Source organism: Apium graveolens, unplaced genomic scaffold (assembly GCF_009905375.1).
Source record: "Apium graveolens cultivar Ventura unplaced genomic scaffold, ASM990537v1 ctg993, whole genome shotgun sequence".
Taxonomy (NCBI): Eukaryota; Viridiplantae; Streptophyta; class Magnoliopsida; order Apiales; family Apiaceae; genus Apium; species Apium graveolens.
The window spans coordinates 24,088-31,214 of NW_027421893.1; positions in this window are offsets into that span (position 1 = coordinate 24,088).

Below are 7,127 nucleotides of genomic sequence, written 5' to 3' on the forward strand. Positions count from 1 at the left end.
TTGTGTGGTGAAATAAAGTTGTTGGTTTGGTGGGGATAAGGGAGCATCTACCAACCGCGAACAATTTCCGCAGTCCGTCCACACCAACCGCGGACAATTTCCGCGGTCCGTCCCTCATCCCAGCCATTCATTCCCTCATCCAATGGCTTAAAACCTGTTTGTTAGAAAACGGTCGACAACAAACAGTTGTTGTAGACCGTCCCCCTTAAGTTTTATTGGACTTCCTATTGTTTAGGCAAGTAGTGTCATGTTCAATGTATGTGTGCAGTCTGTTCACTATTTAAAAACTTGTTGCTTTCTCGGGTCTTATATATCACGGATTTTAATCAAATTGTGTATTTATTGATTTATACTTTTTGCTTATATTAATAATTTCAGTACTCATGTTCTCCCTGTAATTTAAATGTGAGTATGTTAAAGTCATAAGAGAGAGTACTAAGAAATCATACAAGTTGTTCTACTTTTTTTACTTGAAGGGCGTTTCAGAGCTGCCTGAGGAGTTGCTTGGAGCAGCAGTCACCCTCTGTCGAGCCCATTGTTGTGGCCAAGGCTTGTGAGGCTGGTTCTACCATTGTTAATTATACTCAATAAGGAGTAAATGGTGATGATTAATTTGGAAGGATTGAGATATATTTATTTATTAATAATGTAATAGATTTATATTTTCCTATTAAGGTTTTTAGTAGGGTCACATATGTTAAAGATTTAAAATGTGGTGGACGGTTATATCATCTTTTTTGTTGTCATCATTAGAGTCCCCAACAGGACAATGACAAATCTTAGTTTACCTTTTTCGTAAATATTAAAGATATTGTCAGAGTTGGATTATGAAATATAAAATTAGTAAAGCTAATCTAAATATATAAGTAATAACAAGATTTTCAGTCAATTGGTTGAATTTGAATATTATTATATTAATTTTAAAAAATAACTAAAATGAAAACTTGAAAATCGGGGATGAATTTGGCGATAGGGATAATAATAATAATAACAATATGTAGTATCTTCATTTATATTGTAATATATACATGTGTCACACGTCAGGATCAACATCAACAAACATAGAATTTCGGATTATCCAATGATTGCATCACCATGGAAAGATGGGATCAACTCAATCAATTATTCAACCAAACTGGGTAATTTTTATTTTCTGTATTCTTAAATTGGGTAATTATTCAACTCAATCAATTGTCATCTTTACCTTTAAGTAATTTTTAAAATTAAAATATGTTTACTAACTTCGAGCCACTGCCACCTTTTTAAATATTGAAATTGTAAGGTAGAATATGATGTCTCCCTTTTTTAGATGACAAACTAACATTGCCTCCTTTTTAGATAACAAGTGAAAGAGTAAATTGGAGTTAAAATATTCTTTTGTCTTGGAGAACAAGGTAAGGGATCCAAGCTCACCAAAAAAAATATATTTTTATATATACTTTTTTCGTAGAAAAATGCATAAAAGATGTTTTTTTGTTTATTTTCATATGCTTCCCTTAATGATCCTCTGGTCAATTCTTTCAGGGAATTTTTTAATTGATTTAGACAATGCAATTTTCACTAAGTTGATGTAATTTTAAGAGATTCTAAGAATTTCTCCTAGGATATAAGTAGAGTATGGGCATCATGTATGACAGAGCTAAAATAAAGAATTTAATGAAACACTCATAACTTGAAATAGGATAGAAGTACGATAAAGTACAGAGATTTAAATGAAAATATTTAGTGACCAGATATAAGAAAGGAAATTACAGAACATATGAGTAAATGTTATACCTACACAAAAATTAAGGTCAAACATCAAAGACTAGACAGATTCTTGTAACTGTTTGATATTCTAGAATGAAAATGGGCACATCTCACTAGGGATGTCATAGTAAAATTACATGGAAATCAGAGCTAATGATAACGTTATTTGAAGCATTATTGATAGGTTAACCAAATCCAGTCATTCTCTTCCTAGTAATGAACGGTTCACCCGATAAGTTAGTTCGTAAACCTGAGCATTATATACCATCCACAGAAAAACAAGCAAAGCAAAAGAAAGGTTCGTACAAATGAGGACATGCTACAAATATTTATATGAAATTTAAAAGGTAGATGGGACGAGCTATTATCCTTGATTGAATTTTTCTACAATAACAATTAAGATAAGAGTGTGGGAATGCCATTTCATAAGGCTTATACGGGGTAAAAGGTAGATCTACGGTGTGCTAAGAAGAAGTTAATAAATGGAAAATTTAGATCTACAACTGATCCGATAGACTAAAAAGAACGTCAAATGTATTCAAAGGCAATTATAATCCACTTAGAACCGTCAACACAAATATGTTGGTTAAACTAGAAAGATTATGGAAAAAAAAGTTGAAGAACCAACAATGTTGAAAGTGTCACATGAATACGATTGATTGTTAGGAATATATGTGCATTAGTTTGATGATATGTTTAACAAAACACTTAAGTAGAAATTCAGTGTCTGTAGCCTCAACGGATAAGACCACTTTGGCTATCCGTTGATGGTGTAGCTTTACTTAGAAATAAGTCTAGTGTTGTAGCATATTTCAGTCTCTGTATTTAAGATGTAATTCTTAGAAGTTGAGAGAAACTATGAGTCATGTTGACTACTAGAAGATATGCAGATAGGAAGACCAATTGTAAATATTTTATGCCTTGTAATTTTGTATAAATGAAGTGGTATCAACGGATGACTTAAAGACCTTCAACGGATGAGAAGCTAAGCTTCAACGGATGTCTCTAAAGCTTCAACGGATAACATCCTTCAACGGATGAGTGCATCAACGGATGAAAGCTTCAACGGATGTTCTGTTGATTAACCGTTGATAAGTGGTAGTTGTACCTATAAACAGAGGCACGTGGGTGAACAGAGATAACTGAAATATGGAAGCCTAATTTCAGGAACATCAGAAAAAGCAGCCGTTCTACTCTAGTATAAAGAGACAGTAAGTCAACAAAGTACTGGAGTGAACTGGAGAAGAAACAAGTGGAGATCTTACTTTATTATTTTATTATATCCCTGTCTTCACTTGTAAACTTGGTAATATATAAACCAAGTAGTAGCTAGTAATTAGATAAGAATTTTTCCAGAGCTGTTTAGAAAAATCTTGAGAGAAAAATTATCTAGTTTGTACTAGGATGCAGTTGTGATCAAATTCTTAGATCACAGAATTTCTGAAATACCATCTCTGGTGGAAAAACAAATCCACCAGAAAAGTTTTTAAAGGTTTATTGTGTTCTTTACATTTGTGTTTGAATATATATCTGTCTGTATCAGCTTAAAGCAATTCACACACTTGTTCATCTTGAACACACAGTCTTTATAAACTGCTCAAAACTTGAAAAAGTTTTGAGATTTACATTCAACCCCCCTTCTGTAAATCTCATTGTTAGTTCTCTAGAAATAACAATTGGTATCAGAGCAGGCTCTTGACAAACAAAGAGTTTAAAGATCTTGGAATCTAACAAAGATGAGTAAGAAGGATATTGGAGTAAAAATCTCAGTTCTTGACAGAGACAGTTATCACCACTGGAAGGTGAAAATGCACCTTCATCTACTCTCCCAAGATGAAGGTTATGTAAACTGTATTGAGAATGGTCCTCACATTCCCCACAAAGTAGCCACAGTTGCTACGGCCACAATTGCTGTTGGTCAATCCATTCCAAAACCTAGAGCAGAATGGACAATGGAAGACACAGAAGAAGTCCACAAGGATAAGAAGGCTATGAACATTTTGTTTAATGGTCTTGACAAGGATATGTTTGATAATGTGATAAATTGCTCAACTGCCAAAGAGGTTTGGGACACAGTTCAGCTGCTGTGTGAAGGTACAGAACAAGTAAAAGAGAACAAGATGCAGCTTCTCATTCAACAGTATGAGTATTTTCATTTTGAAGAAAATGAATCTTTAAATGACACATTTAACAGATTCCAAAAGCTGTTGAATGGATTGAAGCTGTATGGTAGAATGTACCAGGTGAAGGATTCAAATCTTAAATTCTTAAGATCCTTGCCAAAGGAATGGAAACCCATGACTGTCTCCTTAAGAAACTCTCAAGATTATAAGGACTTCACTCTTGAAAGATTATATGGAATCTTGAAGACTTATGAACTAGAGTTGGAACAGGATGAGGTATTGGAGAAGGGGAGAAAGAAAGGAAGTTCAGTTGCATTGGTAGCTGAAAATGAGAGGGAATGCAGACAAGAAACTGTGAGATCCACATCAAACTCCAAAGATGGTACAAGATATCAGGAATCAAGCAAAGGAAAAGAGCAAGTTGCTGAGAATGAAGACAACTCCAGTCAAGATGACTCTGATAGTGTTGATGAGCATCTTGCATTTCTGTCCAGGAGATTTGCAAAGATGAAGTTTAAGAAAAACACTAGAGCCACTAAACCTCATAAGAACATGGTGGACAAATCAAAGTTCAAGTGTTTCAATTGTGGTATAAGTGGACACTTTGCAAGTGAGTGCAGAAAGCCAACTTCTGAAAAGAAGAAATTTGACCAAGTAGATTACAAGAAGAAATATTTTGATCTGCTCAAGCAAAAGGAAAGGGCTTTCATTACTCAAGAAAAAGATTGGGCAGCTGATGGAGAGGAAGAGAATGAAGATGTGGAGTATGTCAACTTAGCTCTCATGGCTGATTCTGAGGAAAATGAAGTTAGTTCATCAAGCAATCAGGTAACAACTCAGGTAATCACTGCTGATGTAACACAACTTACTAAAGAAGAGTGCAATGATGCTTTTAATGACATGTCTACTGAATTGTATCATTTGCGTGTGTCTCTTAAATCTCTTGCTAAAGAAAATAGTAGGATTAAAGAGAACAATCTGTTTTTAAGTAATAGAAATGCTATGTTAGAAGATAAGTTGATTGACCTAGAGAAAACCAAGCTGCATTGTATATCTGTTGAGAATGAACTAGCTGAATCTATTAAGAAAGTAGAAATACTTTCTAATCAATTAAAGAGAGAGCAAGAGGTGATTAAAGCCTGGAAAATATCTAGGGATGTTAGTGCTCAAATTTCCAAGGTCCAAGGAATTGAATCATTCTGTGAAACTGCCTGGGATAAAAACAAAAAGAAACTGGAATTAATTGATGGGCTGTCAACGGATGTGGAATCAACGGATGATGAAGGTTATCCGTTGAAGGAAGAAAATGAGCATCCGTTGAAGGTTCCTCAATTAAAACAGGCAGATGTTTCTAATAGTGAAAATCTAAAGAAACTCAACAAAAAGTTTGGTTCAACTTCCAAGAACTTTGTTAAAGAAGAAGCAAGCACATCCAAAGATGTCAGTAAGGTGAATATAGGGCACATGACCTTAGAACAGTTAAATAATAGGCTCAAGATGGTTGAGGATAAAAAGGAAACTAAAAGAAAATCTAACAGAAATGGGAAGGTAGGTGTTAACAAACATAACAATTACACACCTGATAGGTATGCTCCTAGAAAAAGCTGTGTGCATTGTAGTAGTGTTAATCATCTATCTGCTAATTGCAAATCTATTAAGAAAACCCCCATAATTGTACCCTCTTCCATGCCTAACATGTCTGCATCATCTCTACATGCTATGCCTACTATGTCTCAACAGAATCCTTATGCACATTTTGCAAACATGCCATATTTTAACAATCCTTATCTTGCTGCATTTAGTATGCCTCAAATGCCATACAATATGCCTATGTGGAATAACATGTATGCACAATCCATGCCTTATCATATTCCAAATGTGCTAAATGATTCTGTGACTAACCCTACACCTCAACCAACTACATCCAAGACCAAGGTTGACTCAAAGTTACCTAAGTCTAGAGATGCAGGAGGAATGAAGTCTAGGAGAAAGGCTAACAAGAATGGACCCAAGGAAACTTGGGTACCAAAATCAAATTGATTGATTTTATGGTGTGCAGGGAAATAGAAGAAATCTATGGTACTTGGACAGTGGCTGTTCAAGACACATGACAGGAGATTTCTCCCTGCTCACAGAGTTTAAGGAAAGAGCTGGCCCTAGCATAACCTTTGGAGATGACAGCAAAGGGTTTACTATGGGATATGGCTTAATTTCAACAAGGAATGTCATCATTGATGAAGTTGCATTAGTCGATGGTCTCAAACATAACTTACTGAGCATCAGTCAACTATGTGATAAAGGGAATACAGTTTCCTTCAATTCTGAAGCCTGTGTTGTCACTAGTAAGAAAGACAACAAAGTGGTTCTAACTGGAGTTAGAAAAGGAAATGTGTACTTAGCTGACTTCAACTCTGCAAATGCAGAATCTATTACTTGTCTCTTCAGTAAAGCAAGTTCAGTTGAGAGTTGGCTATGGCACAAGAAGCTATCCCATTTGAATTTCAAGACAATGAATGATCTAGTCAAAAAGGACCTAGTAAGAGGAATTCCTCTTATTGAATTCTCAAGGGATGGTTTGTGTGATGCTTGTCAGAAAGGCAAATAAAGGAAAGCATCATTCAAAAAGAAGCTTGAAACAACAATTGATGAACCATTACAGCTGCTACATATGGATTTGTTTGGACCAGTCAATGTATTGTCAATTGCAAGAAAAAGATATTGCTTAGTGATTGTAGATGATTTTTCAAAGTTTTCATGGGTCTATTTTCTTGGATCAAAGAATGAAGCAAGTGAAATCATTATCAATCACATCAGGCAAGTCAATAATCATCCTGACCTGAAGGTTAGGAATATCAGGAGTGACAATGGAACTGAGTTCAAGAATTTATCAATGAGGCTGTTCTGTGAAGAAAATGGAATCATGCATGAGTTCTCAGCTCCAAGAACACCTCAGCAAAATGGGGTAGTTGAAAGAAAGAACAGATCTTTAATTGAGGCTGCCAGAACAATGCTTGAAGAATCAAAGTTACCAACATATTTCTGGGCTGAAGCTGTTAATTGTGCCTGTTTCACTCAAAATATCTCTTTGATCAATCAAGCTAAAAGCATGACTCCTTATCAGTTGTTCAAGAGAAGAAAACCAACTCTAAACTTTCTTCATGTCTTTGGATGTAAATGCTTTATACTAAGGAATCAATCTGACCATAAAGGGAAGTTTGATGCAAAGGCTGATGAAGGGATATTTGTTGGTTATTC